Source organism: Mesoplodon mirus, assembly GCF_964341445.2.
Source record: "Mesoplodon mirus genome assembly, chromosome: 4".
In the NCBI taxonomy this organism is placed as follows: Eukaryota; Metazoa; Chordata; class Mammalia; order Artiodactyla; family Ziphiidae; genus Mesoplodon; species Mesoplodon mirus.
In genome coordinates, this window is record NC_138979.1 from 83,395,184 (window position 1) to 83,417,792 (window position 22,609).

At 39.3% G+C, this 22,609-nt stretch overlaps 1 pseudogene across 1 annotated transcript in view; it reads right to left on the reverse strand.

Moving 5' to 3' along the window:
* The window catches only part of LOC309802861 (ankyrin repeat domain-containing protein 26-like), a 143,317-nt pseudogene that overhangs the window by 115,062 nt on the left and 5,646 nt on the right, over nucleotides 1-22,609 (reverse strand). The window contains exons 2-9 of the transcript XR_014296158.1: nucleotides 19,614-19,728; nucleotides 19,278-19,451; nucleotides 15,000-15,106; nucleotides 11,146-11,216; nucleotides 6,200-6,233; nucleotides 3,685-3,757; nucleotides 2,740-2,800; nucleotides 2,457-2,650 (exon numbers count right to left, since the gene is read on the reverse strand). The product of XR_014296158.1 is annotated as an ankyrin repeat domain-containing protein 26-like (transcript). The remainder of the gene's footprint in view (nucleotides 1-2,456; nucleotides 2,651-2,739; nucleotides 2,801-3,684; nucleotides 3,758-6,199; nucleotides 6,234-11,145; nucleotides 11,217-14,999; nucleotides 15,107-19,277; nucleotides 19,452-19,613; nucleotides 19,729-22,609) is intronic.

Sequence of the window (22,609 nt, forward strand, 5' to 3'; positions counted from 1 at the left end):
GAGAATTTCAAAATTATAAGTGAGAAAGTAATAGGAAATGAAAAATGGTAAGCAGGTAGAAAATACTGAACTTGATGAGCAACAGGATGTGGTGATTTCAGGGAGGGATGGAGTCCAGGATTTTTCCTGCTTTGGTATTTCAGTGATGTTATCTACTAGGATGGGGAAGACAGATGACAGAGTAGCTTACAAAGAGTCAGGAAAGAGGAAAGCATCAGGGACAATGTCTTCAGTTTGGGGCATAACAAATTTGAGGCACCCAGGGGACTTAGAGGAAAGATTTGGATAAATGCATTTGGATTAGTAATAGATAAACTTATTCAGGAAAAGCATATGATGTTAAGATAAATATCTGTAAAATATACTAACCTGGTATAATTAAATGATGCAAACCTATGCAGAGTTCTGAACTTTTGAAAATATAAACAAGACTGGGGAAGAAAACTATGAGATTCAATTTTTCGATTATATATTGCAACATTTGTTTAAGGATATAAAATATACTCTTTCATGAATATGCGCAAATATTCATTTCTGGGATATTATAGCAATAAGCATTTTTAAGTTTAATGAAAAGATTTAATTGTAAAACACCAACTCAAGAGACTGCAAGAAAACTCCTTTTCAAAAATTAATCGTAAAAGATAAGTTTGAAATTGTAGAAGAGAATGTTTATGTGATTATGGAATTATGAGGCATTTTTAAGTACTACTATGATGTACGGAAGAAATATAAAACCCTATTTTAAAATTCACATGGTTTCCTTATTCACCTGTGAACAGCACGCTAATAACTCTTACTATCTACGCCTTATAGAATGGCAGTTAAAGATTGGGGAAATGATATAGAACTAAAAAAAATTAGTAAAACTATGATTATCCAAGTTTGAGATTTAAAAGTTCTCAGATACATCTATGATTAACAAACAGGACCCAATATTTACATGAGGGAAGAACAAAGGGACTAAAAAATCAAGTAACCAGGATTCCTGGGTTTTAGATATGAAAAAACTTACGTGTTAGTTTAACTTGTATAACAAAATATTTACATGCTAGTTTAACCATAAATACTGAAGTTAATAAAGTTTCTCAAGAATAACATGAAATGTACCTACTGCTGGAGATATTTTAAAAAGTAAAAAATTATCTTGCAAAGATAATTTTGTACACTCTGCTGGTAATTTTTCCTTCCTTATTATTTTATAATAACAAGTAGTTTATATTAGAAAAAAATCATAAATTGTGCTTTCATTCATTTGATGTGTGTATATGTGCCCATTATGTGCAGATATTACTAGGAAAAGATAAATCAGAATCTCTCCAGAAAAAAATGATTTCTATATTTTTTTCTTTAAGACTGTTGCAGTTTAAAATTTTCTCATTTCATGACTTGAAATTAAGAACCTCATTTACACAATTAGAAATTATAATCTTAGTGAAAGACTAGACAAAATACTTATTTACTTCCTCTCTGTTTATTCTCAAAAAGATCCAAAACACCTACCAAGATGATACCAAACAGTAAGATAAATTAGTTAAGTATATACCAAACAGTAAGTAAGAAACCACAAGAAACAGAAGGGCCCCAAATTCTTAATTCATAATAAATCTGATAAGGCCTAAAACAGAGCTCTTCTTGCATTATCTATGAACAAAGGTTTTGCTAGATTAAATATAAGACATAACCTCATTAATTTAAAAGTGAGAATTTTTTAAAAAGGAAAAAACTTCAAATTAAAACTAACTTTCACATGGAACTATATTCAATACCTTGTAATAAACTGTAATGGAAAAGAATTGAAAGGAATATAGATATATACATATATATGTATAACCAAGTCATTTTGCTGTACACCTGAAACTAACACAGTATTGTAAATCAATTACACTTCAATTAAAAAACAACAACAACAACCAAAAAAAGGTAAGGATCAAATTCTCTTTCAGTTCTTCATAAAAATCAACTATATGTCATTCAAAAGAGTATGAGCATTTTTTCCCATGACCTGATTTTCTCGTTAATTTGAATTTGAAATAATTTCTATCATATTTTATAATATAGAGTTCCTGCTCTCACTTAACCCCACTATTTCTGTTGTTTGTATAATAATCTCTCTCATCTTGACCCTCATTCAATCTTTAAATTCATCTTGTCCTTCTTAAATGAATTATTCCCCTTCACCCCCCTCCCCATCTTCATATTCATCTAGTTGTTCTTTCTAGTTGCTTTCTCATTCTTTCCTTTCATAATGGCATACTTCAGAATGGTTTACTGCCACCAACGTTCATAAATCTCAATCCTGCACATATATTGCTCTTGTTATTACACTGTTTTCTATCGTGATCTTGAGGAATTCCATTTCTGCAAGGGATCCTTTTCATCACTGTAAGAATCAGGGGGCTGGTATGTGAAAAAGCACAGAAAAAAAAAGTTAAAAACAAAACAGAACAACTTACCTTTGTGAGACCAAGGCCTGATAAAGACTTGAGAGGTTTTGGGAGAGGTTCAGGTGATGGGAAAGCAGGATGAGAGACGCCCTGGATTGATGGTTTGGGAAAGGTTTCGACCACATCTTCATTTCCACTATCAGAACTATTGTGCTCAAAGAAGGTTCTCTCTTCTGGTCTCACGATGCCACATTTTGCTTCTACTATAGTGAAAACAAGGTGGAGTACATGAGAACATCCGTAATTTCAAATCAGTGAATAACACAAGAAGGACAGTCTTCAAATAACTTACTGTTTTTCTTGGATTGCTGAAAAGCACTCATTAGCTTTGTTAAGCTTGGTTTCAGGACATTCTAGAGAAGAAAACAAGAGCTTTAAGAATAAGAAGTATTGGGAATTCCCTGGCGATCCAGTGGTTAAAACTCCATGCTTCCACTGCAGTGGGCATGGGTTCAACCCCTGGTCGGGGAAATAAGATCCTGCACTGCTTGTGGGATCTTAATTCACCGACCAGGGATTGAACCTGGGTCCTTGGCAGTGAGAGCGTGGAGTCCTAACCACTGGACAACCAGGGAATTCCCTGAATATACGCTTAATGGAATGCTTCAGAAAACACAGTGAAATCCCTTCATAATATGGATTTTGAGAAACAGAATTTTAATTTCTAAATTTCCATAATTTCGACTGTTATTTTAGGCTTAATGCAGAACCAAAGACAGAAACAGAGGGAAAAAAAGCTCTCTCCTAACAACTCTATGATACCAAAATAAAAATTGTCCAAGAAAAAAGAACTAGATGATATATGCTACATAGTTTTGGAACTGAAAGGCCCCAGGAAAATTCTATGATTATTACAGTAAGTAACTGTATCCACTAAAGATTTCATTTAAGCATGAGTATATATAAATCACATCAGTATGGTTGAAAAGTCACAGTAAGAATCCTTATCCTTGACCAAATTTCGTATTTCCTCCCTCGTGGGAAAGTGCTTCTCAATACACTTTTCCTGTCACTATCTACTTCCCAGCCCATTTCCTCTTCAGCCCCGACCTTCAGTATTTAGCAAAGTAAAAAAAAAATTCAACTAGTCATATTTTTATAAAATGGTTTGCTCTGACCAACTTTCTACTACAAACATAAAACAATGAGAGGTAGACCACTGCTAAACTTTAAAAGTTAATACTACACAAAACTAAATTCAAAGCAGGAAAACTAATTTCACAGGAGAGAACTTTACCTTGGTATCAAAATCTAAGTCTTCATCATCTGATGTAGGCCATGAATCATCAACACCAGGTTTGTTGGAAAGGCTTCAGAGCAAAAATATATAACAAAAATGAGTGACTTCATTTCTTTAACCGAAAACAAACAAACAAAATCAAGTGAAAGGTTGGTTATCTATATATTAAATGATGTTTTCTGACATCATTAAAATGTGGCCTCTGTTTTGGAAAAGCTTTTAGTTACCTATTTCTGCTTCCATCTCTCCCAACCTATGAAATATCTAGCTAAGACCCATTCTTAGTTCCCATAACAAAGGGTGACAGCCAGTATACTGGCGGAGCCTAAGAATAATTTGTTTTCACCAAAAGTCCTAAAACCTGAACTGAAAACCCAATTAATGGGTAACATAACTTTTGTTTACCAGAACTGGAACAAACCTGATGACCTAAAACAAAGTAGAAGGATATGCTGTTCCTTCTCCATTGTCCGTGCCTGGTTCAAAGAGTAATCTGTGTCCATCAAAAATGGCAGTCTTGGTTCTCCAGCAGGGAAACCACTTATTAAAGAAGGCTCCCGGGGCTATCCCGATGGCGCAGGGGGTTAAGAATCCACCTGCCAATGTAGGGGACACGGCTTCAAGCCCTGGTCCGGGAAGATCCCACATTCCGCGGAGCAGCTAAGCCCGTGCACCACAACTACTGAGCTTTCACTCTAGCGCCGGCGAGCCGCAACTACTGAGCCCACACGCCACCACTACTGAAGCCCGCATGCCTAGAACCCATGCTCCGCAACAAGAAAAGCCACCACAATGTGAAGCCCATGCACCACAACGAAGAGTAGCCCCCACTCACCGCAACTAGAGAAAGCCCGTGCGCAGCAATGAAGCCAAAAATTAAATAAATAAATAAATAAATGTGTTAAAAAAAAAAAAAAAAGAAGGCCCCATTCCTTCCCTTTACTCTAAAACAGTACAGGGACTCCCCTGAAATGTTTGAAAGTTAAATGTACAAAAGTCAAAGAACAAATTTATATGTCTAATTTATATGTTAAACCATTCCCAGAGAGATTAAAACATTAAAAATTATAAAGTCTACTTAGTTTTCCTATACAGGTCCTGCCTTATTCAGGTCCACATAAATAGCTAGCTCTTAAAAACCCTCATAGGCACTCAGATCCCCAAGCAGAGACAGTGCTGTAGAAACAGAGTCCTGGCAGCTGTGCCTCTCTTTCTCTATGTACTGCCTAAATATCTTCCTTCCTATAGGCTCCCCTCCCAAATCACCCCTGTGCCTCACCCCTGAGGCCTGCTCAATGGCAGTCTCCAACCTTTAAGATTTCAGCCTGTGAAGGCAATGGTTCCTGAATCAAGGATGGGCTCGGGACTTCCCTGGTGGCACAGTAGTTAAGAATCCGCCTGCCAATGCAGGGGACATGGGTTCGAGCCCTGGTCTGGGAAGATCCCACATACCCCAGAGCAACTAAGCCTGTGCGCCACACTATTGAGCCTGTGCTCTAGAGCCCATGAGCCACAGCTACTGAGCCCACGTGCCACAACTACTGAAGCCCGAGCACTCTGCAACAAGAGAAACCACTGCAATGAGAAGCCCGTGCACCACAACGAAGAGTAGCCCCTGCTCGCCACAACTAGAGAAAGCCCACGCGCAGCAACGAAGACCCAATGCAGCCAAAAATAAACAAATAAACAAATGTATTTATTTTAAAAAAAAAGAAAAGAAAAAAGACTCTAGGAAAAAAGAAAAAACTTCAGAGAACCAGGCAAGGGTACTACCCTGAAGGGAAAACCAAAACCAGACTGGGAAGGCAGTAAGTAGAGAAATCAACTAGACAGATGCTCTATGTAGATGTTGAATTTAATTAACATAACATGGTCTATAGGCAGATACTCTTCTCTTATAGAAAACTAATTCACCTCAAGGAGAGTAGACATCGTTATATCTAAGGAGACCTGCCTAATGAGGTCTTGCTTGTATAAAACCCTATGGTTCTGAGGCCTCAGCTACCTGAGATCTGCCATAACACCTTAATGGTAAATACAAGGTACTAGTTACCACTGCAATTGTCAAATATATCAGGACAAAGGCTTGGACTAACCAGGCTTCTTAGGAAAACTCTAAATCAGAGTTAGTACATAACTAAATTTGACTTTCTGAGTTGATCTGATTTGGGTCTGTATCTTGACCCCAGTGCTACATGGGTACTTATCAATCTCTGCTGAAGGACATGAGAGTGGATCTGAGGCTGACCGTCACATCACAGGTCAGCAACTTGTTGTCTATGGAATCATGGGTCAATTAACCAAGCCCTCCAAACCACAGCTGCCTAATTAATTAAAGTAAGCTATATAGCACAGCTACTTTGTAAAGCGATTGTGATGACTCTATGATGTAACAAATTTAAGCACATAATACAGTGTCTAACCCAGAGTAGAACACTCAACAAACATTGGTTTCTTTTCTCCATGTTCCCTTAGTTAAACATACAAGTTTTAAAAATCCATAAAATCCTACCTGCTTAAAGACTCTTCTTCAAAACTCTTAACCACTGTTAAAGGAAAAAGTAAAATACATTTTAAATCAACAATAGAAAAATACAGAATATTAAAAGCGTAGGACTGATGCTTTGTTAAAAAGTATCCCTCTGTGGGCTTCCCTGGGGGCGCAGTGGTTGAGAATCTGCCTGCCAATGCAGGAGACACGTGTTCGAGCCCTGGTCCGGGAAGATCCCACATGCCGCAGAGCAACTAAGCTCGTGTGCCACACTACTGAGCCTGAGCTCTAGAGCCCACGAGCCACAACTACTGAGCCCGTGTGCTGCAGCTACTGAAGCCTGCACGCCTAGAGCCTGTGCTCCGCAACAGAAGTCACCACGATGAGAAGCCCGCGTGACGCAAAAAAGTGTAGCCCCCACTCCCGCAACTAGAGAAAGCCTGCGTGCAGCAACGAAGACTCAACGCAACCAAAAATAAAATTAATTAATTAATTAATTTAAAAAAAAGTATTCCTTTGGAATCACACCTGGACAGTATACTAGAGTGAATGCTGATTATATCACTGCTAGGCAATTATGCATGAGAGCCATTTCCCCTCCTTTACATTTATCATATGCAAAAAAAAAGAACAGTATTTATCAAAATTTGTTACCTAAAAGTAAAGTGCTGTTTACAATGACCATAATCCTAACCAAACTGTGAGACTGACAGAAAATGGTATCATTAGTAGAATCAGTACCATAAACTGACAATAGCAAACTTAAATGGCATGATATTTCTGGACTTCCATCACTCAGAGCAGTGCGTACAGAATACATGTATTTTGCCATCACGTAACACAACTTCTCCGGCTCTTCAGTTCAGGGTGAAAATGCCGTCACAAGGAAGCCTGGTCTACAGGCGCTGTACTTTAGAGCATGGCAAAACACAGGAAACAAACTCTTTCTGGCCCTATTTCCAATGTCAAGATAAGCATGAAAGACTTTGTAGTTCCAGTTTTATAAAGGATAATCTCCTGAAAGGGAGGTGGGGGAGGGTAAATGGGGTCAACTGGATGGTGAGGATGGAGAAGTTGAATTTTTTTAAAGTTTTCAATATATATACATTTTAAAAGTATAATCTCTTGAGACTGTCTCCTTCCATTGCTCGAGAGTCTATCTGGACCCACCACCACATAGAGCAGCATGGTCCAAACAGTTAGTGCTGTGTAGTAGTGAGGGATGTCATTTTTCTCAACCCTTCCCATTATGTGGCAAATGATTATAGAAATCATGCTTTTTCAGCTTGTAAGGCATATGTCATTGTATCTTAAGCTGATGAACAAAAAAAGAGAGGGAGGGAAGGAGGGAGGGAGAGACTCTGGTACTGCTGGACAACATTTCACATGTGTTGTCATAATCTGATGCTAGGGGAATGAAGCACATGAAGTAACTCCACAGGGAGAGGACACCTGCAAGCTTGCGCCTGGTTTCCTTCAGACTTCGCACCGTGCGCCTTTTCCCTTTGCTGAGTTTGCTTGGTATTCTTTCACTGTAATAAATCACAAGCATGAGTACAACCACATGCTGAGTCCTGGGAGTTCTATGGAAGAGCCGAACCTGGCGTGGTTTGGGGAACCTCTCAAACAGTTGCATTGTTTACATGAAGTCTGTATTATTTGGGTTGATGTGTTATATGTGATTACAGTCAGGTTATTTCACAGAATAACCTTCCTCAAATCTGTTTTTCTTGATATTTGCCTGTATTTCTATACACATTTGAATAAAGGCATAAAAGGGATAGATGAAACAGTGACGTCAGAAAGTAATTGAAACAAACAACAATCCTATTTCAACCAGAAAAAAACCAAAGAATTCTGATGATTGATAATATGTTCTAAAGTATGAAAGTTCCTATAAAGAAAATGAAAAGATCAGTTAATTTTCTCCAACTAAGCAGGATTTAATTCCTCACAGTTGACTCCCAGGTTTTTTGTTTTGTTTTTGTTTTTGTGGCCACACCGAGCGGCATGCAGGATCTTAGTTCCCCAGGGATCAAACCCATGCCCCCTGCAGTGGAAGCAAGAAGTCTTAACCACTAGACCACCAGGGAAGTCCCACTCCCAGGTTTGGACAACTCTGGGAAAACGCGGGCAAGCGTACTCACCAGGCCAGACTGTTTTTGCTGACCCTGCGTGGGCAGCGGCGGCTGTTATGAAAAACTTAGGTAGGACCTTGGTAGATGTGATGATTTTTCCATATTTGGACATCAGAAGTACCACTCATGTAAAAAGTAGATGTTATGACTCTTAAATTGTCCTTATGAAAAGGGTACCACCAAAGAACTTTTAAGAGTTAAATCCAACTTTCTTTTCAGTAATTTTACTTGATATAATTGATACTCCCTCCTTGAAATTTTCATTAAAAAATTTTTTTGCAACATCACCACCATCCTCTCCTACTTTTCTTTTTTTGTTTTTCCTTTTTAATTTTTATTTTGAATGAGAGTTTTATTTAGCATACTCAGATGAACAAATATAGGAACTGATCTACCATGCGCCACAACTAGAGAGAAGCCCGCACACTGCAACAAGGGGTCTGCACGTCACAACTAAGACCTGACGCAGCCAAAATAAATAAATAAATAAATATTTTTAAAACAAATAGAGACTGATCTATGTGGAATAATGCTACTTCCCTCCATCTCAAGACCCTCAGTCCTCAGTTAAGGGCTTTGTAATTCCACTGACATCTTTTGGTCATTGGCTGGTACTCAAATTCCTTGAGGAGGATCCCTGCAGTATGTGACTCAGATTGTCCCCAGCAGACTTTCCATTTGTCCCGCTGTGGAGCTCAGTGCCTGCCCTACTTTTCTCCAGCCCCTCCTCAAGTGTTCTTTACCAACCATCCCCACAGCACCCTTTCTGCACCAGCAAAACTGAATTGCTCATAAATCCTGCCAAGTCCACTCGTAACATCTCAGCCTGTGAACTGCTGTTCGTTCTGCAAAACATGTGATCTTGATAGATGTTCCTCCAGCCAAACGCTGTCCTTCTGCCTCTTTACCTGGCAAACTTCTCCTCACTCTGCACGCTTACCTTAAAGTCCACGCACTTTTTAAAAACTCTAATTCCTCACCATGGACTTAAAATATCTGGCACATATGAAACACCAACTTAAAAAAATACATAAAGACAATTTATAAACTCCTAGTGGGCTCTGGGACATAGTAAGCACAGAATAAAGTATACTAAATAATAAAAATGATCATTATAATAGCAAGCTCCTAGAGGGCAAGGACTGTATTTTTTATTATTTTTTTAATTTTTGTTTTAATTTTTTTTTTGCAGTACGCGGGCCTCTCACTGTTGTGGCCTCTCTCGTTGCGGAGCACAGGCTCCGGACGCGCAGGCTCAGAGGCCATGGCTCAAGTGCCCAGCCGCTCTGCGGCATGTGGGATCTCCCCGGACCGGGGCACGAACCCGTGTCCCCTGAATCGGCAGGTGGACTCTCAACCACTGCGCCACCAGGGAAGCCCAAGGACTGCGTTTTTTAAATGCTTGCATCCTGTGACATCAGAATAGTGCCTAGTACCTAAAAGATACTTGACAGTTATTTGTTAAGTGGACAAATTAACAAATAAATTAGAATATTTTCCTTGAAAATTGCATTTAAAAAAATACTGAAATTAACCAGGGACAACTCTATTATGAGCACCTTGAAGACCAAAGCTCTATTTCATTTCTGTATCTCCTCTAACGTGTAAAACCAACCTACAGAAGTTCTTTGATGGACAGAGGTCTACTATGTTAGAGGTGTCCTCATAAAGATTGTACAGTGCGCTAGGTGCCACATCTAGGGAACACAATAGTGTATTTCTTAATGTGAAGTATCTTTGTGCTTTTATTAGAATTTGCTGAGTCTCCAGTTGGGCTATTTGAATACTATGATAATCCTTTAACTAATGGCAACAGAGCATCTCGTTCTAACAAAATTATAGTGTCATGACAATTATCCAACACACAGAAGAAAACATCTGGTTCTAATGAAGTCAGCCTATCTCACTCTGTTTGGACTTGTGAGGAATGAAGTTGGTAATAGCGAGACCTCGCTGGTACAATAATATGGAAAATAACCAGTGCTTCGCTACCAGGCATTGCTTTTCTGACTTCTGTACTATCGGTAGGTAGCTTTCAAAAATAATCTCTTCTTGGTACACTGCACACTGGCTCAGCTTTGCAGTTCTTCTTGTTTGCCATTTGTTTAAAGTACCAGGAAGGTACTGTTGAGTTCCAAGGCTTAAAGGTGGTAACTTTTTTAGCCTTAGCCACACACACCCTCCCCGACACACTCAAAAACCTTATGGAGAGCCCACATCTTAGCCCAGATCTTCACGATGAGTTACCCTTTGAGGCTCTTACTTGTCTTTTCTACTAGCAGATGTCAATGGGAAGCGTTTTAGGCTGTCAGAGAGGTTCAAATGCTCCTGCCGGGGGAGAGCAGACTTTCCTTTTTCCTTTGTTACCAGACCTGAACCTCAAGGCTGCTTTATATCCTGTGGGGCACTTTTTCTTAGGTTGTGGAAGGTCCCATATCATCCTCCTCAGAGTAGTGGGTGCCAGCCTGCCTGAGTGAGGCTAATCACTATACAATAACTAATATTCATGTGATTATAGAGGAAACATACAACGTACTAACCAAAAAATCTTTTTTCTTATTTACGCAAAGATTTAATATGGGATTTTAGGGGCCATGATTAAATATGTGGATTTCTTTTCAGACAACACTGTCTGATTTTAAATTACCTACAATTAACATCTTAAACAATTCTGAATACTAGACTATTAAGAAATTAATTTAAAAAATAAAAATATACATGCAGTTTACACACTGGTTTTTTTCATTGCTTTTTCATTATTAAAACTTCCTCACTCTTACTTTATCTATGGTAGGGTCACCAAGAGTAATTCACTATCAGACGTCTTACCTGGGTTGCTATTTTGAGAAGGAGTTTTAGGTCTCTTTTCTTCTTTATATTCAGAAATCAGTTGGCAGTTGCTATGTATTAAAAATGTGATAAATAACATTACTATTTTAATACTAATATGAAAAACAATTACCAAATATATTAAATTCTTTGATCACTTCAGACAATGTCAGAGCTATTACCAAAACTTCGATTGTGGGACTTCCCTGGTGGCGCAGCGGTTAAGAATCCGCCTGCCATTGCAGGGGACACGGGTTCGAGCCCTGGTCCGGGAAGATCCCACATGCTGCGGAGCAACTAAGCCCATGTGCCACAACTACTGAAGCCCACACGCCTAGAGCCCGAACTCCACAACAAGAGACGCCACCGCGATGAGAAGCCCGCGCACCGCAACAAAGAGTAGCCCCCGCTCACCACAACCAGAGGAAGCCCGCGTGCAGCAACAAAGACCCAATGCAACCAAAAATAAATAATATATAAATTAATTTGTAAAAATCATATTAAAATCCCAATGTGTGTGTCCTTTCATAGGTTTAACATTCTAATGTTGCAGTTTTCAGGGAAAACGTCAGTAATCAGGGTGATTAGCTGTCCTTTCTTGGTGGTTTGTAATTCAGGGACTCTCAGCTATTCTATAATTTGTAACTGAATTTATTTATAAATATATGACCTCATTAAATTAGATAACATAACTGCCCCCCATTATTGCAGCTAATCGCACCAAGAGTAGAAAACTAATCGAAGTCCAGACCTGGCTTGGACCACTACTACTCCTTCTCTACCTACTCAAACTCTGAACCAGCAGATCTTTCTTAGAATGATGCTTAAGCTCCATGTTCATCTCCAGTTCACTTGGAAGACATAACCCTACTTTTACCATGGATGCTGACAAGTCCTGGACGGGGCTTACCTCTCCTAATGCCAACTAACCTACTTGAGATTCAGGGATTTCTGGTGAATGGGTTCCTTATGCGGCAGAATCTGATAATACTTTGAAGGCTGAGGCAGATGTAAATCATTTAGAAGATTTTCATTATCATGGAAAACAGATCACTTGAGGGGCCAACCTCAGTTATGGAATCTCAGGCAAGCTGGCACCCACTACTCTGAGGAGGATGATATGGGACCTTCCACAACCTAAGAAAAAGTGCCCCACAGGATATAAAGCAGCCTTGAGGTTCAGGTCTGGTAACAAAGGAAAAAGGAAAGTCTGCTCTCCCCCGGCAGGAGCATTTGAACCTCTCTGACAGCCTAAAACGCTTCCCATTGACATCTGCTAGCAGAAAAGACAAGTAAGAGCCTCAAAGGGTAACTCATCGTGAAGATCTGGGCTAAGATGTGGGCTCTCCATAAGGTTTTTGAGTGTGTCGGGGAGGGTGTGTGTGGCTAAGGCTAGGAGGCCCAGGTGCCAAAACTGGGTGCTGGTGCTTTGGAACAGTGGCTGAGCTACAGGCATATGTATGAGAACTAAACAAGTTGTCACTTTGAAGTCTAAGTGTGCATCACCATGAAAACTGAGGAATCTGAATCAGCAAGGGCATCCTGGGAGCAAAGGTCAATCGTGACCCGACTGCAGGACCGGTTCCTTTTTTTCTTTTAAAATTATTAAAGGTCTTTATAGAGCAACATCCAGACTCCAGATCCAGCTGCCAAGGAGACCCTGCTAAGACCAGTTTTAGTAGCAACACTGCAGCAACAGAATCAATGCAAGCAACAGAATGATGAGAATGCCCTTGTTTTTCCCTCCAGATGAATTGTGGAAGAGGACTGTCTCTTTGATCTTAGGGAATCCCTTAGGTTCTTGCAAAATTTAAGAGGGAGAGTATAGAAGTAAGTCCCCAAGAGAAAATATAGGATAGTCTGCTGAACTAAACACTTCAAGACCCAAATAACAAGTTAGAAAAATCAGAGCTGTGACACTACTTGTACCCCATGCATAGGGGTTACACTTGGAATGAAATGGATAATGTTAGGATCTTTAAGGATATAAAGTCTTAAAGTCCTGAGATAAAGAACCCTGTGCCCACTGCTACATCTAACTCGTCTGGCCTTTTGGCTGGGTTCCAGCTGATGATAGGGAACATCTCACCACCATTCCCAAACTGCCTGCACCAAACTAGAACTCTCACCTGTCACATAACAAGTAACAGTTAAATTATTTTTAACCACAGTTTAGTGATAACTGGCATTTTAATGTAAACACTTACATATGAAAACCATAAATACGAGCATATTCGTCTGCGGTCCTTCCATAGAAATCTTGAGAAAAGACATCAATACCTTCTTGAAGAAGAAGCCTGACTATATTTGTTGAATCATTGTTTACAGCAAGTATGAGGGCTGTTCTAAAATAACAGAGAGATAATTTCACCCTTAGGAACTTTAGCTAACTTACTTTAACAGCTAATTTAATATACTTTACCAAGTTACTATCTTGCCAATCCATGTAGAACTGACCATTTACACGTTCAAGTGTTCATCTTTGTAAATTACCTCCAAGGCTAAAATGAAGGGACAAAAAAGAAGCCTCCTGTCCCACTCGGATGGCATGTAGTAGAAACTGCTAATTTAAAGTCCTTGATGGACAAGAAGCTATGCTGAGGTCACTTATCTGAAGCAGGTGAGTATATAAAGGAAGAATTCCCCATTTCTTCCTTAGTCTGTTATATTATACTTCAAAATCAGCTAGAGGTCAGGTTAAGGATAAGCTATTTGCAGGCTTAAAACAATAATATTAATAATAATGAAATAAAAACAGTCATGGATGCAGTTAAGGATGCTGATAAGCATGTGCTAGGCACTAAATGAAATACTATATATGTAATCTTTCTTCCACACAACCACCCTTGAAGGATATACTACTATCCTCCTTTTCATATCAGGAAACATATTTGCTGATAATAAGTAATGTTCCCAAGGTCATACACCTAATAAGTAGGAAAGCTAGGAATTAAACCCAGTCTGAATCTAAAGCCCATCATTTTCCTCTTTATCACCCACCTATGACTTGTCTTCATTGAAGGAAATGTTTATCCAATTAAAGCTATCTTTCTTCCTTCTACCTTCACCAATTAAAAATAAGAACATCAAAATGTACTAGAAATGGGGCTTCCCTGGTGGCGCAGTGGTGGAGAGTCCGCCTGCCGATGCAGGGGACACGGGTTCCTGCCCCGGTCCGGGAAGATCCCACATGCCGCGGAGCGGCTGGGCCCGTGAGCCATGGCCGCTGAGCCTGCGCGTCCGGAGCCTGTGCTCCGCAACGGGAGAGGCCACAACAGTGAGAGGCCAGCGTCCCACACACACACACACACACACAAAAAAAAAGTACTAGAAATGAAAAAGGATAAAAACTGATGAGCCCACAGTATCTGGTAATAGTGATTAACAATCACTTTGTGATAACCTAATAACATCAGTATTCTTCAAAGAAAGTAATTTAAAGCAAAGAGTCATCCCAAAGACATGCATCTTTTAAGGAAAAATATATACAAAGCAGAGGTTAAAAAATTATTATTAAAGAATTAAGAAATTCAATACTGTGTCATAAGGTAAATTAAAAAGTAGAATCCATACTTTATAAAGCTAATAAAACTAATATGAAACCCCTTAGCTATCATAAGTTCGTATGACCAAAAAAAAGAAAGAAATCAGGTGGCAAATGACATCAGTCAATATTATAAAGGAATATGAATCCTGCTATATATTATTTTTCATGATACACAGTCAGAATAATTGCTTTTCGACCTGATGATGTGTTGATTATACATTAATCTCTTCTTACTAATTCAATCTTTCTGTCACCACTCTAGAACAGCACTAAGGTTTTTAAAAAGAAAAAGAACAAACTACTGTACCTTTTCATCTTATCAACTACATGTATATTTGCTTCTTTCTTTACTAAAAATTCCACCATTTGCTGCTTGTTTTCACTTACAGCAAGTAAAAGTGGTGTGAAGCCCTCCTGTAAAACAGAAGAAACACTTTATATAGAATGTACAAAGTTACATATTTCTAAACTGAGTTTTAAAACTTATAATAGATTCTCTGAACTTAAACATCTAATATAGAAAGTAAATAAAAAGGAGCCCCTTCCTTCTCACCCACCCTGTGCTGCTTCCTTCTCTTTAAAATGCTCCTCCTCACTTCTTCACATGATTAACTGCAAAGTCATTCTCTAAAACTCACTTCCAACATTTACCGGTTCCAAGGATCTTTGCTTCTATCACAGTATTTATCAGGTATACTGTAGTTATTTTATTGCTCTATACTCGTCTATACACTCTAAACACTCCTCCAGAGATAATCATTTAACTATTAAATCAACTGCATATTTTAGGAACAATGCTGAGGAGAAAGATATAATACTGTCTGCAACATGCATAACCTATCCAATGATAACCAATTAACCTCATAAGGTTTACAGACAGTCCAATGGGAATATGATTCTTCACATGAACATGTAAAGAAAAAGAGTTTTTTTAAAAAACCAACTTATAAATTCTAACTTGAAAAATTCAATCCCATCCTTAAGAGATTCTTTTAAAATATGAAATAGATTAGAAAGTAATGACTGTTTTAAACTCTAGAAATATTTATCAAAATAAACTGTAATACAGGAATTGGAAACACAGATGCTTATGGAGGCAAAGTAGGTGACCCAAGTAAGTGAAGAACCCAGGTGAGGCCAGCAAACTGGAGAACGCGCCCCATACAGAAGGGGCACCCTTTGCACGGCAGACCAAACAGTAGCATGGGCTCAAGGGGGACCAGATTGGATTCCTTAAGAGAAGCCTGAAATGCAGATTTCTGCATGAGTCTCCTAAATTTTAAATGCTGACTCAATTTGTGGAGGAAAGCTAAACACATCCAGGGGCCAAGTTTAGTCTATAGCCCACTTGTGTTTTTATGTTTGCTGTGAGTGTTTCCAAACGGGTGGGTATAAAGCAAATATTTGCATGTAAAACCTTTCCTTTCTTTAGGGCTTCCCTGGTGGCGCAGTGGTTGAGAGTCTGCCTGCCGATGCAGGGGACATGGGTTCGTGCCCCTGTCTGGGAAGATGCCACATGCCGCGGAGCGGCTGGGACCGTGGGCCATGGCCGCTGAGCCTGCATGTCCGGAGCCTGTGCTCCACAACAGGAGAGGCCACAACAGTGAGAGGCCGGCGTACCGCAAAAAAAACAAAGAAACCTTCCTTTCTTTAGTATCATGTGTTTTACAAAAAAAAGTGGGTCCCAACGTGTAATAAAAATTGCTATTAAGATTCATAATACCCACTTCAAGAATGTTTCCAATGCCTGTTAAAACTACAATCTATTTCTATAATTCTCCCTGATGTTAACCAAATGGATAGTTAGTTCATAAGACTGCTGAAACTAAATTATTAAAACAATTCCTATCTGTACTGTTACTAACTTCATGGGTTTTGATGTTTAAAACGATCATCTTGCTTATGCCAGGGCCCAGTGAACCTAACAGACACACTGCAAGACTCTGTCATGCAGCTTTCACCAAAAGAAGGCTCATGCTTTACTCTTACTGCAGTCAGGAAAACCCTGTTTGTGATAAACATCTGTTGACCTAATGACCTGGATGATAACAAAAGGTGCAAAATCCGCAAAGGGTCACACTCTACTTATTAAATGACTCACCATAAGCAAATTTCTAAAGACTCTCTGAGTGCCAGTGAATGATTAGTGGTTGGAAGGAAAAAGGAGTTATTCTTCAAGCCAATAGATATTGCCAATAATATCCCTTTTACCTTCTCAATTACAGAGGCAGAGAAAGATAAAAGTCAGGCTAATATTGTTGGAAAGGAGGGAGTTGATGGAAATAGCATCTATCCAACTCCAACTCTTCTAGAGATTTCTTATTTTTGAGATCTGTGAATTTATAAATCACACTCATCCATTCCATTGTTCTTAACCAAGGGCTGTATCAGAATCTCGAGGAAATACTTCCAAACACACATGTCCGGGCCTTGCTAGATTTATTCAATCAAAATCTTCAGGGGAGAGCCTAGGCTTGTAAATTTTTTATAAGTTCTCCCAGGTGACTGTGGTTCATGAGCACAATTCTAGCTGAGAATTAGTGTAGCAACCATCTCAGTCTCATCTCTACCCACATGGCCAATTCCTTTTCTCAATTGAGGATTTGAAAAAAAAAAAGAAAAGTGTAAGAGATCAGAGTCACCAAAACTACATTTAATTTTTCTGGGTCAATAGGTAGAACAGGGACAAGTAAACTGAAAATGCAACTTGATCTCATTACTTATAAACCCTTTACTTCCCATCAAGACATTCTAGATTTGAGAGCAGACTCTAGACTCTTATCTAAGTGGCTGTTTCTGCCAAAACAGGATAATATGTCAGTTAATTATCTGTTCTTCTCCCTTATTTCCCATTTAATCACCACACGTCCATTGCCAATCTGATTTCCTCTGAGTCCTCCTAAAATTGATCTCCAGGCAAGGTTACAGTTCACTTAGGCTCTTTCCCCAAATAAGAATTATTATCCCCGAAACCTGAAAAGAACTTTGCCTAAATACATAAACTGAAGGGAAAAGAAAACCCCAAAAACCTCTTCTTGGCATTTCCTAACTGCCAAATTTCCAAATTGGCCTGCGTATTTCTTTTTTTTTTAATTTAATTAACTTATTTATTTTTGGCTGCGTTGGGTCTTCATTGCTGCGCGTGGGCTTTCTCTAGTCGCGGTGAGCGGGAGCTACTCTTCCTTGTGGTGAGCAGGCTTTTCATTGTGGTGGCTTCTCTTGTTGCGGAACACGGGCTCCAGGCGCGCGGGCTTCAGTAGTTGTGGCTCGCGTGCTCTAGAGCGCAGGCTCAGTAGTTGTGGCTCACGGGCTTAGTTGCTCCGTGGCATGTGGGATCTTCCTGGACCAGGGCTCGAACCCGTGTCTCCTACACTGGCAGGCAGATTCTTAACCACTGAGCCACCAGGGAAGCCCGGCCTGCATATTTCAACTGCTCTCTCCTTTTCCTATTCCTTTTTCCCTCTGAAGCCTTAGGCAATGAGAGAGAAATCATTTTTACATAAATCATTTTTTAATAAAATAGGAACTTGTCAACAGCAGCAAGATTGCTATTATATTGTAAAATGCTTTTGTTTTGTTTGAGTTTTAGGACAAAGTCTATCTCCAAGGCAAGTTTTGCATTTCTCTGTTGTTTTACACTAATCAGAAAAAAAATTTGAGCGGGGGAAAAAATACTTGGGGAAAAAAAAAAGTCTTACCTTTAACAAATGCAATGTTTTCACAAATATCTGCCATAGACACATAAAAGAAAGCTATACTCTCTAATGTTTCTTTAGAAATATAATGATTTAAAGGGAAATCTTAGATAATTAAGTTATTTCAAAATATTTTCACTCAGGGAATGCTTGAGCTTCCAAATATGTAAAACTGACCCCATCTATGTCAGCAGAGGGAGTTCCTGGCGGGGCTGCAGCGGGAGGAGGTAATGTGTGTCCCAAAGAAAAAGCAGGAACAGCAGCTTCGCCATCACCTGCTCCTCATGCACAGCTACAACCCTGCTGAGGAGCCACCCGAGGCTGAGCGTGGAAGACCCCAAGGTGTACATGGTGGACTAAATGGCCACCAGCATAAGTGAACACCCTTGCTGGGTGTCAAACACGACCTGCCCCACTTTCCCCGATCTTAGAACTTGGGGTCCTGGAGGGCTCAGGGCCTGCTGCCTGCCCTGGCCACCAGCACTCACCCAGCTCTCCCTGCTGGGTACTGGGTCTCCTTCCTCCTCCCATCCATCCCCAACAGCACCCATTCCCTGAGCCCCTGCAAGCAGCCAGCCTCCACCTCACCTCACTCCCCCCAGGTCTTTGTCTTGTGTGGGCTCTTGAGCCCACCACCCACTCCCAGGCATATCCTAATGGGAAGATTTTCCTTCTGGGGTAGAAGGGTGGCTGGGAGACAGAATGGTGCTCTTTCTGTGAGCACCACCTTTCTCCAGCCCGTGACTTGGCTTTGGAGTTGTTTCCATGGTAACAGGGCCTGATGGGTGGGATTCAGTGTACATATTATTATAGATAAAACATCTGCAGCTAAAACAAACAAAAAAACAACCATGTATGGCAAATATTTTGTAAATATAGTTGAGCTATACCTTGTTGCTTGCTTCAATGTTGGCGTCATGTGAAAGCAGCTTTGCTGCGAGTGATATATTCTGATAAAGGGCAGCATAGTGGAGAGCAGTGTTGCCACTGACGTCCATGACATTTGGGTCGGCACCATGTTCCAGCAGAATAGTTGCACACTCCTCTTCCTGGCATTGTATGGCCTATAAGTGTTATGCCAAGAAACAGACTGTAAATTCTAGGAATTCAAAGTAAACATTCCAGAAGTTTCACCAATTCGTTATATTTAAATGAGATAAATCCATTTTTATTCCAAGTAGTTAAATCAAATCCATCTCACGTTGACATGGTTGGCTACTATGTACCTTCATCCGCGCTGTCCTGTTTTCGTTGTCACAGAGGTTAAGCTGGCATTTTCTCTCCACTAGGAGAGTTACCACTGCCGGATGGCCATTGGCACAGGCCAAATGGAGAGCAGTCCTACGAAACCGAGAGGAGTTTTTAGGAAATTAGTAGTGCACTATTTCAAAACATACAGTTGTTCATGTAATTGAAAACATTTAATAGCATGCTATTCCTATCCCTTGAAAACAAATATTTAGTTTGCTTCTGGAGAAAGAACAATATATATTAGCTCTTCTTACTCTCCACATTAACGAAAGAACAACCTGCTTGAATAGAAAAAGCATGACCTTGAGATTCAGCTCAACTTGGGTTTGAATTTGACTTTAACTGTGTCACTTATTAGCTGTCACTTAGCCTTTCTGTGCCTCAATTTCCTCATCAACAAAATGGGGATAGAGCAGTAGTTACCTCACAGGACACCACTGTGATGCTTAAATGAGAACCCATGCAAAGGGTTTAGAACAGTTCCTCGCAGCTCAATAATTATTAGGTAATATTATCATAATTATTACTATTACTACTATTTTACAAGGGCAACATTTCAATTAAGTAAAAGGATATTATACCTCTTTTGAAGATATGTCTTGAGGACTAGAGAGAACACTGTACTTCAATGATTCTAATATGCTCACTTTCTCACATTTTAACATCTCTGACATTGGAATGAAATTTATAATTCACGATGTCTTACAACTATAATTGGTAGCATTTTTTGTTTGTTCAGTTCTCATTTTTCCTGTTGGTCTAATTATCATAACGTCTCTGTGCCTAAAGTTGCCATTTTTTTAAATTTAAGTATAGGTGATGTATAATATTATAAATTATGGAACTTCCCTGGTGGCTCAGTGGTGAAGAATCCACTTGTCAATGCAGGGGACACAGGTTCGAGCCCCGATCCCAGAAGGTCCCACGTGCCACAAAGCAACTAAGCCCGTGCACCACAACTACTAAGCCTGCGCTCTAGAACCCGCGAGCCACAACTACTGAGCCCACACGCCTAGAGCCCGTGCTCCACAACAAGAGAAGCCACCACAATGAGAAGCCTGCACACCGCAAGGAAGAGTAGCCCCCGCTCGCCACAACTAGAGAAAGCCTGCGCGCAGCAACGAAGAACCAACACAGCCAAAAATAAAAAAATAATAAAAAATAAAAATAAAAATTATATATTATAGGGGTACAACATAGTGATTCACAATTTTTAAAGGTTATATATTCCATTTATAGTTATTATAAAATATTGGCTATATTCCCCATGTTGTACGATATATCCTTGTAGCTTATTTTATACCTAATAGTTTGTACCTCTTAATCCCCTACCCCTATCTTGCCCCTCCTCCCTTTCCTCTCCCCACTGGTAACCACTAGTTTGTTCTCTATATCTGCGAGTTGGCAACATTTTAAAAAATTTCTTATTAATATATAAAATAGTGGGGCATCATGCAATTCATGGTTCCTTACATTAAATGAAATAATGATCTATATAACAGGTCTACTGCAGTTCTAGTCACACGGTTGGCACTTAAATAACTTTTAGTTCTTAAAGGCATGATGAGCAATACTGTAAATCACCTATACTTCAATTTTAAAAATAATAAAATAAATAATAAAATAAAATAATACAATAAAAGCAGCATGGGGAAAGAGAACTAAAATAACAAACAAAACAAGAATTTTTTTTAAAAAGTAATTCTAACTCTGATTTTCAGGAAGCTTTAAGCCAAAGGAAATTCAGGATTCAAATGAATAGGGATGGCTCATTCTATTCAATATTTACATTTATAGATTGTGTGAAATCAGACATTTCCAATGATCAATATTAGTATTTAATACCATTATAAATGTTCAAAAGGACAAGTAAAGGTTACCTTTTACAATTTCCTACCTTCAGAAATGCTTCTGTTTGAAAGAAGGGAGCAAAGCTTCAATTGAGACGAAGCCTTAATACTTCAATTTTAAATTTCTCATCTTGCTCATGGGGGCAACATGAAGTTTTTAAGCATGAAAGGGTTCTGAGAGATAGATGCAGGGTCCTGAGTAGAAAACACGTGCTACATAATAGGTATTCAAGTTATATTTGATGAATAAATGGATTAAACAATGGATAAACATAACTGGAGAGTTCAATAACTTTTTTAACATCTTTATTGGAGTACAATTGCTTTACAATGATTTATTAGTTTCTGCTGTATAATGAAGTGAAGCAGCTATATGTATACATATATCCCCATATCCCCTCCCTCTTGCATTCCCTCCCACCCTCCCTATCCCACCCCTCTAGGTGGTCACAAAGCACCGAGCTGATCTCCCAGGTGATGCAGCTGCTTCCCACTAGCTATCTATTTTACATTTAGTACTGTATATATGTCACTGCTACTCTCTCACTTCGTCCCAGCCTAATCTTCCCCTTTCCTCGTGTTCTCAAGTTCATTCTCTATGTCTGTGTCTTTACTCCTGTCCTGCTCCTAGGTTCATCAGAACCTTTTTTTTTTTTTTTTTAGATTCCATATCTATGTGTTAGAACATGGTATTTGTTTTTCTCTTTCTGGCTTACTTCACTCTGTATGACAGACGCTAGGTCTATCCACCTCACTAAAAATAACTCAATTTCATTTCTTTTTATGGCTGAGTAATATTCCATTGTATATATGTGCCACATCTTCTTTATCCATTCATCTGTCGATGGACACTTAGGTTGCTTCCATGTCCTGTCTATTGTAAATAGTGCTGCAATGAACACTGTGGTGCGTGACTCTTTTTGAATTATGGTTTTCTCAGGGTATATGCCCAGAAGTGGGATTGCTGGATTGTATGGTAGCTCTATTTTTAGTTTTTGAAGGAACCTCCATATTGTTCTCCATAGTGGCTGTATCAATTTACATTCCCACCAACAGTGCAGAAGGGTTCCCTTTTCCCCACACCCTCTCCAGCATTTATTGTTTGTAGATTTTTGATGATG